Source organism: Peromyscus maniculatus, chromosome 2 (assembly GCF_049852395.1).
Source record: "Peromyscus maniculatus bairdii isolate BWxNUB_F1_BW_parent chromosome 2, HU_Pman_BW_mat_3.1, whole genome shotgun sequence".
Lineage (NCBI taxonomy): Eukaryota > Metazoa > Chordata > Mammalia > Rodentia > Cricetidae > Peromyscus > Peromyscus maniculatus.
The window spans coordinates 83821327-83837060 of record NC_134853.1 but is presented as its reverse complement, the minus strand read 5'-3'; the positions used below and the strand labels follow the sequence as shown (position 1 = coordinate 83837060).

The window sequence follows — 15734 nt, the reverse complement described above, 5'->3', positions numbered from 1 at the left end:
GCGTTTTCTTTATGCATATTTAAATACCTGTCATGTCTAGGGGGATACAGAAGACAGAAGGGCTGTCTCTTTCTTTTTCTACTTGACAAACTTACAGCAGGAATTTTTCCTTCTGCCACAAGCTTCTACGTGGTCTGGCCATCACACACCGGCCCCCCCTTCCCTTCCGATTGTCTCTCCATCCCTTCTCTCCATCCCTTCTTCCACTCACTTCTGTCACTCAGCTGCAGCCCTGAGCTTCATCAGACACACTTCTCGGTACTTGCTCTAAACACCTTGCTTTTAGTCCTTACTTAAGAGTCACGTTTTCAGTGAGCTTTTTCTGTTTTTGAGACAGGCTATCACTATGTAGCCTTGGCTGTCCTGGAACTCACTCTGTAGACCAGCCGGCCTCGAACTCACAGAGATCTATGAACCCCTGCCCCCCAAGTGTTGAGATTTAAGGTGTGCACCACCATGCCTGGCTCAGTGAGTTATTTTGGCTAACTCTATCCCAAATGTCAAGCCCTAACCCGGAAACATCCCCTCATCCTCTTCCCTAAATCACCCTATCTCTTAGGAGTTCTTTGTTCTTGTTTGGTGTCTCTGCCCTACTCAAATTAAAAAATTTACAAAGACAGGTGATAGTTAGTATTCAGACTCACTTCTTGAAATTCTGGCCAGTAAGTAGATAACACTCTGGCCTGCCCAGTCCTGACGTCATCTTACATAAGGCCCACTTTAAGAGAAAACTCCCCCTTCCTTTCTTTCTATACCCATGAGGTGTGCACCTCCTCCCTCCCTCCCCACTTTCTCCTATCCTGCATTCCCTCTCCCCTCCCCCAAAATAAACTCAGTGCATGGTGTGAGTGACTTTCCACAGCTCCACGCCACAGCCTCGTCTGCCAAGGCTTCCCACATGCAGCATCATAACATTGGTGCTGCATGTGAAAGGTTGATAATGGCGCGGGTGGTGGTGCTGGTTACTGCGTGGAAAGGTCACGGTCACAACAGAACCCAGGGTTAAGTTTTCAGAGCTTTATTAGGAGGGAACAGAGGGGTAGGGGAGAGAGGAGAGCCAGGCAGGCCTCGAGAGAGAGAAAGATGGTGGGATGGGGGGAGAGGGGAGCAGAGCAGAGCAGGGAGGGAGTGGGATCTGCATCTGTCTGGCTTTTTAAGGCGCATAAGTAGTCAACAGCGCACACTGATGACGGAAGACACAAGACCTTTTGCTTAACTCCTAACCTGTGCATGTGCAGTCACGCAGCTGGAGTAAGGGCGGAATCCTAACAGCGTGACTCCTGGCGCTTTCTCCTGCCTGCGGACAGCCTGAGACAAACCAGGATCTCTAGAACCTTCAACACTGCCATCATAATCGGCAAGTCCCCCTTCTGGCCATTTCCCACAAGTGAGGATTCGTCTCACCTCGACTGTGGTCTCTCACCTCTTGGCCCCATTCAAATTCTGGTACCAGCGACCACGCGTCCCTGCGTCCCTCTGGCTTAGCGGCCCTCCAGTCTCTGTTCTCTGTTTTAGGAAACACTGCAACAGCTGTTGCCATTTCGCCTGGACCTCAGTGACCTTCAGGCCCATCAACGTGTTTCTGATTGACTTTTGAATACTTGAGTTTATCTGTTCCATGTTAGTTCTGTATGTCTTAAAACAAAAAAAAGGGGGGGGGGGCAAGGTTAGGCAGGCGCCATCTTGGCTAAGGTTAAAGATAGACAGGTCATATGACCTCACCAACAACTTTACTAAGGGCAGCAGGGAGCCACATCCTGTCTGTGGCTCAAGCATGGGCACAGGGCACGGTGCCCGGTGACTCAGCCTCAGCCCATCCCTCCTGCCCAACCGGGCTCCGACCAGGGAAGGGCCCCAGGCAGCTCTGAGAGCATGGCAGCACCAGGCTTGAGGGTACCTGTGGGCAGGGCTGGATCAGAATTCACCTCTGAGCTATGATTACTAGATTTGGGCTAGCACAAGTTCAAATGTCTTTTTGATACAATGTTAAAACTGTTTTATGCTGTTCTTCTTTATGGAAAAGCTGGCTCTAGGGTTGGATTATGGCTCTTCCTTCACTAGACCCACGGGACCTTAACAGTTTTGCCAAGTGATCTTCTCCAGAAACACCCAGCTTGTTTTATATAAATAAAAGTCAAGCCTCACTTTTTCTAAAGTTACTAGGTCTCTTAATAAAAAGTGTTCTAAGATATAAAAGTCCATGCATGCTTTGAGGGTCTTAAAAAATGACTTAAGATATAAAAACTAGTTACAAAGTTACAAATAGGTGATTTAAATGGTTCAGATTACTTTCTCCTTCTAATATATTGTTATATTAAGATTTTAAAATTTCAGATTTTAACATTAATAGAGTTCTGATGCTATTCTGGTCACAAGTTCAAGATTTTGGATTTCCTTTGGTTATCTTCCAAATATAAACTTATATGTATGAGTCTACTGCTGTTTTTCAGATATCCATTATCTGCTTTTTATGTCCTTTTATAAAATAAAAATTCATATAAGCTTCAAAGAATCAAAAGAAATCATAAAACTTAGATCCACTTCACAGAGGTCAAAAGAACTCCAAATAAATGAGTTTTCCTCACCTGTCTAGTCTTGAGAATGGCATTTTTCTCTTTCCTGGTCTCCCCTTCCCAATTACTAAGACCATGGGCCTAAAACTTCCAAATAAGTTCATAAATTTTAACTCTATCTGCTTCAGCAGGTTTCCATTTGGCTGACTGACACATCTAGGCATCGGCTACTGACTTCAATCTGTGAGACATGGACTTGCTGAAAGCTGTTATGGACTAAACCAGCTGATATGAATGCTCCTTGTTTCCAGCTGGATCAAATCAGATGCTTCTGATGAATACCCCATTGCTTAAATTCCCTCCTTACCTTTGACTAGCCTTTCAACCTCCCTGGACTCTGACCATCTATGCCCTGTTTCAGCCTGAAGCAATTATGGGAGGAAATATCTCGTCCTCCCTTCCTTTTCCTCTTCCAGAACGGTGCTCAGAGGCATCAGAATGGTCCAGTGTTTGACATACCATCATAGGCTTTCCTACAACACAGCCTCTAACAAAACTAGGCTGTCTCAAACCCCTGGCAACAGGATTATTTACCTTTATACCAGGAAGGTTGGGAAAGCCTCTAAATCTGAATGCAGTGTGTGCCCAGGCAGGCTTCGAGGTGTTCATGCTGTGAGACCAAAAGTCCTTATGAGGTTGTCTAAGATAAAGAAGCATGTCAGCAGGGACTACAGTGGGTCCATGTGTGCCAAGTGTGTCCGCGACAGGATCAAGTGGGCTTTCCTTATTGAGGAGCAGAAAATTGTTGTGAAGGTGTTGAAGGTATAAGCACAGAGTCAGAAAGCAAAATAAATATGCAGCTTTTTAAATTTAAAAACAAAAAAACATCGTCCTGTGCTCCCTGTTCCCAAAAAGGCTAAAAGCCTAAGTTAAAGGTTAAACCCCCTGGCATAGGGGACAAAATGTCCACCTAATGCCCACTGATATACCAGAAAACTAGACCAAAATTGTCAATTGATAGACTTATTAACTAAAATGATTCTGCAATAAGACAAGACACTTGACCTTCTTTATGCAGAACCAAAGAGGTACCATATGACCACAAGAAATTATTATTTCAATATAAACCATTCAGGATTATAATCTGGCTGTACTCAAAGATCAGATCAAAACCACAAGGTCTTAAAAATGGTAATCGATGCAGATATCGAGGCCAATGGCTTAAACGTCTCTCCCCTTACTCAAGGTCTATTCAGGCTTAAGAATGTAAGCCTCCTTGTCCTTGTTAAATTTATCTGATCAGATTAACAAACGCTAACCTAGAGATTTACACCTCCAGAGAATTTAAATAAATGATGGCATATGTTTGATAAATAAGAAATTTGATAAACAAGATATATATCTTTGGATGAGTTTCCGGTCCCTCGAGGGGGTCCTTTTCTCAGGGTTGGGCCACGCCCCAACTCACCCCTTTCTCCTGTTCCCATTTCACCCTGGGACCTTCTCCTTGCCTTCCCAGGAGACAGCCTTAACATCTTGGTACAAACTTATTTTGTTTTTACCCACGGAATGGCTATTTTGTTTTGGTTTCTTTACTAAACCCATATTTGATTCTAGAAGAGCTTCAATTCAAAATAATTGTTTTTAAGGCTACTTATTGTAGACTGTTAAAGAACAAAAGTAAATAGTCGCCAGGCGGTGGTGGCGCACACCTTTAATCCCAGCACTCGGGAGGCAGAGCCAGGCAGATCTCTGTGAGTTCGAGGCCAGCCTGGTCTACAGAGCGAGATCCAGGACAGCATCAAAACTACACAGAGAAACCCTGTCTCGAAAAACCAAAAAAAAAAAAAAAAAAGTAGTCATCTTACAAATAATCAAGTTCTTTAATTGTAGTCATGCTAAATACTGATGTAATTAATTACAGGGATAAGCTTTACTTAGTCCCTAGCATATGTTATCAGGGTTGAGCTTGAAACAAGTAACTAGAAACAAAGTTTGCCTATTCAGATATACCTGGACAGCCCTCATACTTCAGAGATCTGCAGTATATGGCATTTAAAATGTTTAATTAAAAAGCGTTTCATGACAGAGGGACCTGCTGGCTCCTGGCAGCACCTTTATTTCCTCCAAAGAAGATGGCTAGGCCCAGAAGAACCTCCACCCGGAACTTGCTCCAGAGGGGCAGCACCAGCCACTGAGATGGGCACAGAAGCACCTCGACTGCTGCCAGGGCCCTCTGCAGACCGTGGACAGCAGGACTCTGGGAACACATTGCCTCATTTCTGCCTAGACAAGGTAGACTGGTCCTTCCCACAAGGTCCTACCCCACAACCGTTGGATCGTTCTGAGGCCTGGCAGCTGAAGACTGATGATGCTGCCCTGAGACTCCGGCCCTCAACAACCGTGGAGGACCCGGGGGGGGGGGGGGGGGGGGATGGCTGTCTAGGTAGCAGCAGTCAATCTCCGTCACTCTCGATCGCTAACTCAGGTAAAATATATTCCTCTCAGATCTCTGATGCCGTCTAACCACCAGCTCTGCTTCAGCGGCCTTCTCAGTTCCTGTGAAATCAGCAGCCTGTTCTCCTAGGGCTACTACTGCTCTCTGTATCTCCGGTGAACTGGATAAAAAGAAACAGCTTCAAGGTTTGTTTATAGGAAGCTAGGAGAGCTGTCTCATTTCTGTTCCCTTATCTGCCTCAGACCTGATGATGTTGCCAGTTTTAACAGCTCTCTCCCACAACTCCAGTTTCTGTGGACTTTAATGGTCCCAGCTTTTAGAGACAGGCTACAATGGAGAGGGTAGGGAAGCCTGCCTCCCCCCCCCCCTCCTCCTCCTCCTCCTCCTCTTCCTGCTCCTCCTCCTCCTGCTTGTTCACTCACCTAACCACTTCCATTCAGTAAATTTCCTCTGGTTAAAGATTTAAAGATATGTTTCATTGGGCTGAAACCAGGTCTTAAAAAAACCAGGCTGAAACCAAAGTCATAGCCTTTTGCTATGACACCAAGATGTAAATCTGTTCCAGCTGTTTTATACACTTACAGGTTCCTGCATAAGTCTACCCCTCCTGACAGACCAACCCTCAGGGGCTCTTCAGATATATCACCAGCTCTGAGGATGCCAACCACCAACAGAGGATGCCAACCAGGCGAATATTGGCAGGTTGATTTCACCCAAATCCCCACTCATAAAAAGGCTCCGTATCTCTTAACTCCTACAGACACTTTTACAGGATGGATGCATTTCCCACCTCCAGAGAAAGAGCAGATGTGACAGTTCCTATACTCCTAGCACACATCATCCCTCAATTTGGTGTGCCATCTTGCCAAGCTCCTGGGACTTCATTGCTGGTACCACCTCTCCAGGCTCAAGCCGGCACCTACCCAGCAACTGGAACCTGGTTTTCCAAGATGTCCCAATGAAGGGCACATCTGCTCTTGGGTCTCGCTCATTCCCCCTTGCCTCTTCTCAACAAGCAGGGCACTCTGCCACTCCATTCTTCCTGGCGGTTATCACTTTTCCACGGTCAGCCCTGCTCATGGGGCTGGTGACAGCAATCTATTGTTTTTCCTCTAACAACCTGCCTTCTCAGCTCCCTTAAGGGGTCTCCAGGATGACTAAACGTTTCTTCACTCACACTTCCCACTGTGCATGACCCTGACCCCACCTTGTCCCAACTCAGCAGGAAGCAGTCTCGAGAATTTGGCGCCCTCATCCCCCCACCTGCTATCCATAACTCTAATTTTTATAATAATCAAAACGGGAGGAATGTTAGCACTCACACTCACCGGGAATCCTGGCCAATACCCTGGCCCACCGTGTCCTAAGGCCATCTTACGTAATGCCCACTTTAAGAGAAAACCCTTCCTCCCTCCCTCTCTAGTCCCATGAGGTGTGCACCTCCTCCCTCTCTCTCCCTCCCTCCCTTTCTCCTTCCCTCCATTCCATCTCCCCTCCCCCAAAATAAACTTTTCATGTGGACATGTGTCTGTTTCCACAGCTCCACGCCACAGTCCGCTACCAAGTCTGCATGGTGCATCTCCCTCACCGACCAGGGCACCTTGGCCCAACCTGCCAAGACCTCCTGCACACCGTATCATAACAACAGGTAGTTTTTGTCTTTAGTAATTTCCTAGGACTGAGGAAAGTGCCTAACACATGGCAATTGCCTAGTATTTTCTGGGTGAATGATATGTATAGTTGTTGCTATAAATGGTTGTAGCAAGATGAACAAGGATTTATCCAACAATTCCCCAAATGTTAACTGTTCCAGTTATTGTCCAGCATCCACTTTTTTACAGGATGCTTTAATGAGATCAGCAACCAAGCTTTCCTCCAGGTGGGCCAGATAGTGAATAGTTTCTGGTTTTCAAAGACCCTGTCTAATTACTCAGTCCTGCACCGTGGCACAGAGGCAGCCACAAAGAGTTGGGCATGGAGGTTCACTGTAACCCCAGTATTTGGAAGGTAGAGGCAGGGAGAAGGCAAACTCCAGACCAGGTTGAGCTACCTAACAAATTCAAATCCATCCGGGAGTGTAACAAGACCTTGACTCCAACTTCACCACAGACAGTGAATGGTTTGGGAATCTCAGCTTTGATAAATGTTTTTGTACATGTATCTTTTTTTAATCCTTTAAGTGAGAATTACTAAACTAATAAAATGTATTTATGGCTCTTGAAAGTTTCCCTCAGGTCCAAAGGAAACTCCACACCCCCAAATTCTGGGGCCTGTTCTCCTCTATCAAAGGAGCCACTCCTCATCGCTGTCAGAAGGGACCAAAGGCTGTCTGTGGTGCCTATTAGCATACCAAAGCACAAGCTGGCCTCCAAGTCCTGTGGCTCTTCTCAGCTCTTCTCACTCCACCCCTACCCTAAACTACTCCAGCTCATGGACTTCCCTCCCCCAGCTTCTCATTCCCTTAGAACCCTGCTGTTTCAGCTCTACACCCTCTTTTCTCTTCCTCTCTTGCTCTCCACACCCCCATGGCCTGGTCCAGCTGCTGGCCATGTTCAGTTTACTATTCTCTCTCTGCTCCGGACTTTTCCAAAGCCTCTGGCTGTACTCGCCCTCACAGCTACAATAAAAATCTTCCCCTCCCCCTCAACCATACCTTGGAGTCTTCATGTCCTCAGTTTATACAGCTGGTACCAAAACTCTCAGTTTATACTCTCAAACTGCTTTCCAAAGGACAATCAAGGAGTACAGCAATTAAAACACTCCTTGTGGGGTATGAACTATATAATCTGGAAAACTGGTAGAATCCACTGAAGGTGGACAGACAGACAGACAGACAGACAGACACACACACACACACACACACACACACACACACGAGCTGTCAGCCAGGGTTTTACTCTCTGTATTAGGTACAAAAGAGCACAGAGTGCCAATGTCCTGCTTATTGACCTAAATGCCAATCATACATTCATTCAATCTATAAAAACTAATAAACTGTACATGTTGACAGGTTTATTTTATACAAATTATACTTTTAAGTTTTAAGGGAAAACTATATTCCCATCAGTGATGTAAGAATAACTTCTCTTGCCCTTCCCTAGCAATGGGTATTATTTCATTTTATGTTATACCAATTTTTTTTTTTTTTTTTTTTGGTTTTTTTCGAGACAGGGTTTCTCTGTTTAGCTTTGTGCCTTTCCTGGGACTCACTTGGTAGCCCAGGCTGGCCTCGAAATCACAGAGATCCGCCTGCCTCTGCCTCCCGAGTGCTTGGATTAAAGGCATGTGCCACCACCGCCCGGCATTACACCAATTTGATATGGCTAAAAAACAGCATTCAGGAGGATGAAACAGGAGGACCTCGAGTTATAGGCTACCCGGAGCTACATAGAAAGACCTTGTGTCAGACAACAAACTTCTGAATTGCTACAGTACTCTGTGTTATTTACACAGCCAGGGAGGCTGATTTTTTTCTATAAATTTTTATTTTTTATTTTTCCTACTATTACTCATTTTTACAAATCATGAAATCCACACGGGTGCTGGGAGACGGATCAGCTAGCCAGCACAAGCCTGATGACCCACTTGATCTCCAGAATTCATATAAAATGACAGGCTGTGGGAGCATGTGTAAGTAACACCGCTATGTCAAGATGGGAGGCAGACACAGGAGGACACTCTAGAACCTACTGCCTGGAGTGTGCGGCACTGCAGCGGAAACAACACTGCCTCAGCGAGGTGGCAGGAGGGAAGAGTCCTGGAAGTTGTCCTCCAGTCTCCACACACGCACCTACCTGTACATGGACCCTCCCCCCCCCCCTCTCTCTCACACACACACACACACACACACACACACACACACACACACACACACCATGTACAAAATAATAAAATTAAAAACTACATAAGCAACAATGTCTACAGATATCAACTCTTTATTATACCATTTCTTGACTATTTCTGTTTTTAAATTTTTATGTATGTATGTATGTATTTGCAATGCTAGTGATGAAGTCAGAGCCTTGTAGGGAATGCTCTACACACCAAAGAGCCAACCCCCAGATGCAACTTACTCTCTTACAATAGCAAAGTTTAAATATTTACATAGTTAAATCCATCCTTTTATTGATGACCCTTTCTCAAAACTATTATCTAGAACCTTATATTGTTGCTTATTACATGTAAGGAAATGTTTATTTCTCCGATCAATAGTGTGCTTTTTTTATAGTATTGTTATGGAATAATCATTTTGTACACTGAAAGATGTGTCTTTGCCAAAGTGCCTTCTGAATGGTTTAATACAAGAGCTGACTGGCCGGTAGCTAGGCAGGAGGTATAGGCAGGACAACAAGACCCAGAGGACACTGGGAAGAAGAAGGGCAGAGTCTCGGGAGTCATGAGAGATGCAGAGAAAAGCAAGGTGAATGTGCACATGACAGAGGGCAGATAAGAAATATGGATTAAGCTGGGCAGTGGTGGCGCACGCCTTTAATCCCAGCACTCGGGAGGCAGAGGCAGGTGGATCTCTGTGAGTTCGAGGCCAGCCTGGTCTCCAAAGTGAGTTCCAGGAAAGGCGCAAAAGCTACACAGAGAAACCCTGTCTGGAAAAACCAAAAAAAAGAAAAAGAAAAGAAAAAAAGAAAGAAATATGGATTAATTTAAAATGTAAACATTAGCTAATAATAAGCCTGAGCTATTGGCCAATCATTTATAATTAATAGTAAGTCTCTGAATGGTTATTTGGGAGCAGCTACCAAGACACAGAGAAACTCAGCTTACAAAAGGTGCCCTATGTGAAGGACCTACATCCACATAAGACCTAAGAAAGCTTTTAAAAGGTTCTAAACACACAAAAATGGAGCCAAATGTGGCCTCCTTGTCTTGGATCTCTCATGCCAGCCACAGTACAAAGACATGTCTTCTGACAGCTGACAGCATGCCATGAACTAAGTCTCATGGCAGGTTCCTGCAGTCTCTCACAGAAGCTGTGGTACAGAGAGGCATCTCCCAGCCTCTGCCTGTGCTGCTGCATGGTGGGTTTAGGGTTTTGCTCATATAGACAAATACATATGCTCAGTAAAAACAAACCCAGATGAAAAATACCTCCAAATGGGTTACAGTGTGTTTTAAAATGTACAAAGGCTTGAGAGAGAAAACAGAAAGGGTATAAACAGTCATTAAAAAAAATACCTAGTTTTAAAATAATAATGTCCTTAAAAAAGGAATAGAGTTTAAAAAAATACAATAAGCCATGTAAAGATGAGAAATACACAGAGAGTTTGGATCCTGTATGCTATTGTGTTGTCTTTAAATTTTCTGATTGTTAATGAAGGAACCACAGCTGCTAAAACACATCGGATTATGAAAACTGCTGGATTAAACCAAACCATATATTTTAAAAATGTCTTAACTTCACAATGGAAGTCAAAACATAAGTTACTTTGGGAAATAAGTTATGCTTTTATTTTTATTTTATTTTATTTATTTTTGGTTTTTCAAGACAGGTTTTCTCTGTATAGTTTTGGTGCCTGTCCTGGATCTCGCTCTGTAGACCAGGCTGGCCTCGAACTCACAGAGATCCTCCTGGCTCTGTCTCCCAAGTGCTGGAATTAAAGGCATGCGCTACCACCGCCCAGCTTGAAGTTATGCTTTTATATTTTATTTCCACAGGAAATGCGAGGCTGTGGATTCATTCTAGGTTGATATGGATCAGATTTGATTGGGAAAGACCACCTGAAAATCCTGGCTACAGACATAAAGAAATAAACCTAGAAAAACTACAAAACACCTAATGTATATTTTACCTACTCAAACATAGAACAAACACCTTTGGCTGACTTGTGAACAATACACAGTCTATACTTGTATTAATACATATATGTATGTTATCTTTAAAAGTTTATGTATTTTCAGTGCAAAGTGACCAGACACCAATAAAAATGGATGGCCCAAGTGATCCAGCATCCAAAACAGCTTTCAAGGGTGCTAGTTGAGATGATCCAGCCTCACAGAATACTCCAGAAAAGACTTAATAATTATCCTGATTTTCTCAACGTTCCCCCAGAGATGACAACACCCCCAGACAACAGGAAGCAATCTAGGGGGAAAAAAAAAAACACCCACATTCCCAAAACATGGGTTATGGATGTTTGTCATTGTTCAGGGGAGGTTGCTTACAAGTTATTATGGGTCATAGTCAGGGAAAAAAAAAAAAAAAAAACAACTAAACAACTCAATTCAAAGATCTCTTTCTAAAGGAAAAAAGAGGGATATAATATAAGAATGATAGTGGGAAAAGTAGATTATTGGATCTACTTTAATACAAAAACAACTATTAATCTCAAAATATTTTGCATTGTATGGATTTTGGTTTATTGATAGAAATTTAAAGTTAATTTTGTTATAGTGCATGTATGTTTCTACACTTGTTTGGGGTATTGTGTCTATGCAGCTCATTTAAAAATGTAATGTATAAATAAGAAATACAGTAGTAGTCATCTATAATAATCAAACTTATAGTCATGTTAGGTATGTTTTCAATGTCATACACAGATATATTTAGATAGATAATTTTCAAACACTTCAAAGACCTAAAGAATATGGCATTTAGTATGTTTAACAACCTAAGGCTTTTTATGACAATGAGACATGTCTGCTCCTGGCAGCACCAACTACTTCAGAGAAGATGATGGGCATCAAAGAAACTCCACATGGAGTTTGCTTTCTTTGTGGCAAAAGTTAGCCACTGGACAAGAAATTGCCCTTGTCTCAATTGCTGACAGTATACTGTCCAAACTGGACCAGCAAGATGCAAAAACGGCGACTGCCACACTTTGCCAAGACAAGGTAGGACAGTCCTTCAAAATTCCCTGCTACACAAAAATGTCTGTCATATATACTAGGCCTGTAGGTCAAAGTTGGACACCCCAACATTAAGAACTCTGGGTGACTATCCAGGCAGCCAGGTGTCCCTGTCGTTAGGTAACATTTCACCCTTCTAAGGTCACTGTTAGAGTTGAAGACTAGATAGTCATAATTAAAATTTTCCTTAGTTATAGAAAGTAAATTAGGTACAAAACTTTAGACTCAGAAAGACAAATAACAGAGTACTTTCTCCAATTTTGCCAAATACAAATACTTGGGAGGCAGAGGCGGGCAGATCTCTGTGAGTTCAAGGCCATCCTGGTCTACAGAGCGAGTTCCAGGATAGGCTCTAAATCTACACAGAGAAACCCTGTCTGGGGGGTGGGGGAGAAGAGCTGACTAGATGGTAGCTTGGCAGGAGGTATAGGTGGGACAGCAAGACACAGAGGATGCTGGGAGGAAGAAGGGTAGTCTCAAGAGTTTCGAGAGACTCGGAGAGAAGCAAGGTGAATGTGCCATGTTGAAAGAAGGTACCTATACGTGACGGAAGGTATGTAAGAAACACGAGTTAGTTTGTAATTTATAAGTCACTGAATGATTATTTGGGAGTGGCTACGGAGACACAGACAAACTCCTCCTACACAGTAAACAGATAAAGACTGGGGGAATGGCTCATTTGCTCAAGTACTTACTTGCCTTGCATTGCACAAGGACCTGAGTTTGAGCCCCAGAAACCACATTTAAACAAACAACAAACAAAAAACTGGGAGGAGGTAGGTGGATCTCTTTGGGGCCAGCCTAGTCTACACAGTGAGACCCTATTTCAAAAAAAGAAGGCCGTAATAAAGAAAAGGAAATGCGCTCTTGTGATCCTATCACTGCACAGGCACAAACAGGCAGATGGAACTTTGAGTCTTATCTTTTTGTTGTTTTTATTGTTTGTTGTTTTAGTTTGTTTTCTTTTGGGCTTTGTTTGTTTTTCAAAAAAGGATTTCTCTGTGTAGCCCTGGCTGTCCTAGAACTCACTCAGAACAGGCAGGTCTAGAACTCAGAGATTTGCCTGCCTCTGCCTCTTAAGTGCTGGGTGGGATTAAAGGTTTTCGCCACCAGCACGTCTTAGTCACTGTTCTATTGCTGTGAAGACACAATGACCAAGGCAACTCTTATGAAAGAAAGCAAGCCCCAATAAATGTTTTTCTAGTCCAAAGTCTCAAAGTCTTCTATATCCCCCCAACAAATAGCATGGACAAGTCCATCACAGCAATACCCAACAACTGTCTTAGTCATTGTTCTATTGCTGTGAAGAGACACCATGACCAAGGTCCCTAATGGAGGGCTTACTTATTGTTTCAGAGTTTTAGCTCATTAACATTATGATGGGGAGCGTGACAATATGCAAATAGACATGGTGCTGGAGAAGTAGATCAGAGTTCTACAACCAGATCTGCCAGCAGCAGAAAGAGAAACAGAGACTGGACTCGGCACGAGCTTCTGAAACCTCAAAGCCCCACTTGTGACACATCTCCTCCAACAAGGCCATACCTGTATGAGCTTATGGGGCCATTCTTACACAATCCACCAAAGGTCTGGCTGGCCAGCCAGTCTAATCTACTTGCAGGCCAGTGAGCGAGCCTTCCTCAAAACAAGAAGAAAAAGATGGTGGATGGTGCCTGAGGAATGACACCACGAGTCATCCTCTGATCCCCTCACATGCACTCACATCCACGAGCACCTCTAACATCGATATTACACACACAACACACAACACACAACACACACACACACACACACACACACACACACACACACACACACTATAGATTTTGAATGCTTAACAGCAAAAAGATGACCTAAAGAAAGGAAAGCAATAGAGTAAATTTATAAAATATTATGACTTTTTTTTAGGCAGGACTCCTTATGCAGCTCCAAAGCTGACCTCCAGCTAGAGATCCTCTTGCGTCATGTCATTGTCCCAGATGCTGGCATTACAGGCATGTGCCACCACACTTGGCTTTAAACCTAATTTTCAACAGGAAAACTAATTCCTTAAAGGAGGTTTTATATCAATGTAGACATCATAAAGAAGTGTATATAGAAAACACACTGCATGGTAAGACTTTTGACTGCCAGAAAGAACATAGCCAACTGGCTAAAAAGCAACTGAAGTAGGATATATACAAATCAAACATTCATATATCAAATATGTTCACAAGTACAATATATTCATAGGCAGAATGCTATTTATAAGATACACGTTTTTCCCGGACTATGTTCAAGAGGGAAAATGCTCCCAAGACTAAGCCATCAGATGATGCTTATCTTTCGAGGGCTGTTCTGCAGAAAGCACAGGGGGACCTCCAGTTAACATTTCACAGGTATCTCATCAAAGCCTATGCAAATAAGACTTGGGGGAATCAGTAAATTGAACGGACTTGTCAGTAAGGCTGATCGATCCTTTCTGGAACTGGTGACAGAAAACAGGACTAAAGATACAAAACTTCAAAGGTAAGAAACTTAAGACAATTGTCCAGGGAAAGAAAAAGATAATCTTAAATGTTTCTGTTTGTTAATCCAGATTTCCAAATGCAAATAAAGGTACAACTGTTTTTACTTAAAACTCACTGAGGCCGGGCGTTGGTGGCGCACGCCTTTAATCCCAGCACTCGGGAGGCAGAGCCAGGCGGATCTCTGTGAGTTCGAGGCCAGCCTGGGCTACCAAGTGAGCTCCAGGAAAGGCGCAAAGCTACACAGAGAAACCCTGTCTCGAAAAAACCAAAAAAAAAAAAAAACAAAAAACAAAACTCACTGAGAAAATACATTCACAAAAAAGTTAAAATAGTGAACTTTTCCCACGTTAATTTTTACTATTTGAGAAAATCCACTAATGTTTAGCTTCTAGTTTTCCGAAAATCTGGATAAAGTGAATTTCTAAACCTAAACTGCCATGAAAACATTAACAAACCTGTCTTTACAAAAGAATTAGACTCCTTACAATAAATATGCCTTGGTTTATCACTGTAAGTTAGATAAATTAGATAAACTAGAAAATTGATCACCTAGGTAGGTCAAAGGGGGTGTCTGTGTGAGAGAGTGTCACTTCTGTTAATCTTAAAAGATGGGAAACAAGAAATTTTAAGTGAAGTTGCCTCTACGAACAACCAATCAAATTGCTCAGGCTTCCCAGCCATCACAAAACTGTCAAGTTACCACACTAGTTTTGCTGCTCTCCAGATCTAAGAGAAACAATGGGGCAGGATTTATTTTAGCTCACAGTGTCAGGATCTGTCCATCTCTGGCAAGGGGGGTGGGGTGGAGCAGAGCATCACAGAAGGCAGGAAGCAGAGAGAAGGAATACAGGAAGAGGTCAGGGCAAGAACACAACCCCCCACCCCCACCCCCAGTGATTTACTGCTTCCAGCTGGCCTCACCCTAGAAAGTTCCCAGAACTTCAGAACGGCACCTTCAGCTGAGAACCAACACTAACCACATCGGCCTAAGGGAGCTACTTCATGTTCCGGCCATAACACTGACTTAAGAGCCCCTGGGAAGAAAGCTGTGAGCTAGAGTCAACCAACCCCAGAGGACTGAGTGAGACAAGGCAGAGACAGACAGACAGACACCCAAGAAAGACCAGCTTCAGAGAATATCATACAAGAGGCTCCATGAAAGGCTGTTTATTTCCCTTTGTATTCAAACATGATATACAGTCAGAAAAGAACAGAAATAATAAGTAAATATCTTGCTACTACTTCAAAATGTTTTACAACAGAGCCTACAACCAGATCATGGAACATTCATTGCACTCAAGGAGCCCCTATTTTTTCCTTTCTTTTTCCACTTCCCCTGGGTAGACAAACAGACACATAGACACGCACGCACGCACACACACACACACACAC

The 15734-nt window shown here is 43.3% G+C and overlaps 1 protein-coding gene and 1 pseudogene across 7 annotated transcripts in view; one reads left to right on the top strand and one right to left on the bottom strand.

The window, feature by feature from the left end:
• Kiaa1958 (KIAA1958 ortholog) overlaps positions 1–15734 on the bottom strand; it is a 172953-nt gene that overhangs the window by 134569 nt on the left and 22650 nt on the right. The window contains exon 1 of one of the 7 annotated variants that reach the window (XM_076564294.1): positions 1424–3258. The exons of the other annotated variants lie outside the window; for them this stretch is intronic. The gene's annotated coding sequence lies outside the window, so the exon portion shown is untranslated. Of the gene's footprint in view, positions 1–1423; positions 3259–15734 lie in introns of those variants that run through there. 7 annotated transcript variants of the gene reach the window in all.
• LOC107399570 (large ribosomal subunit protein eL34 pseudogene) lies at positions 2992–3398 on the top strand (annotated as a pseudogene).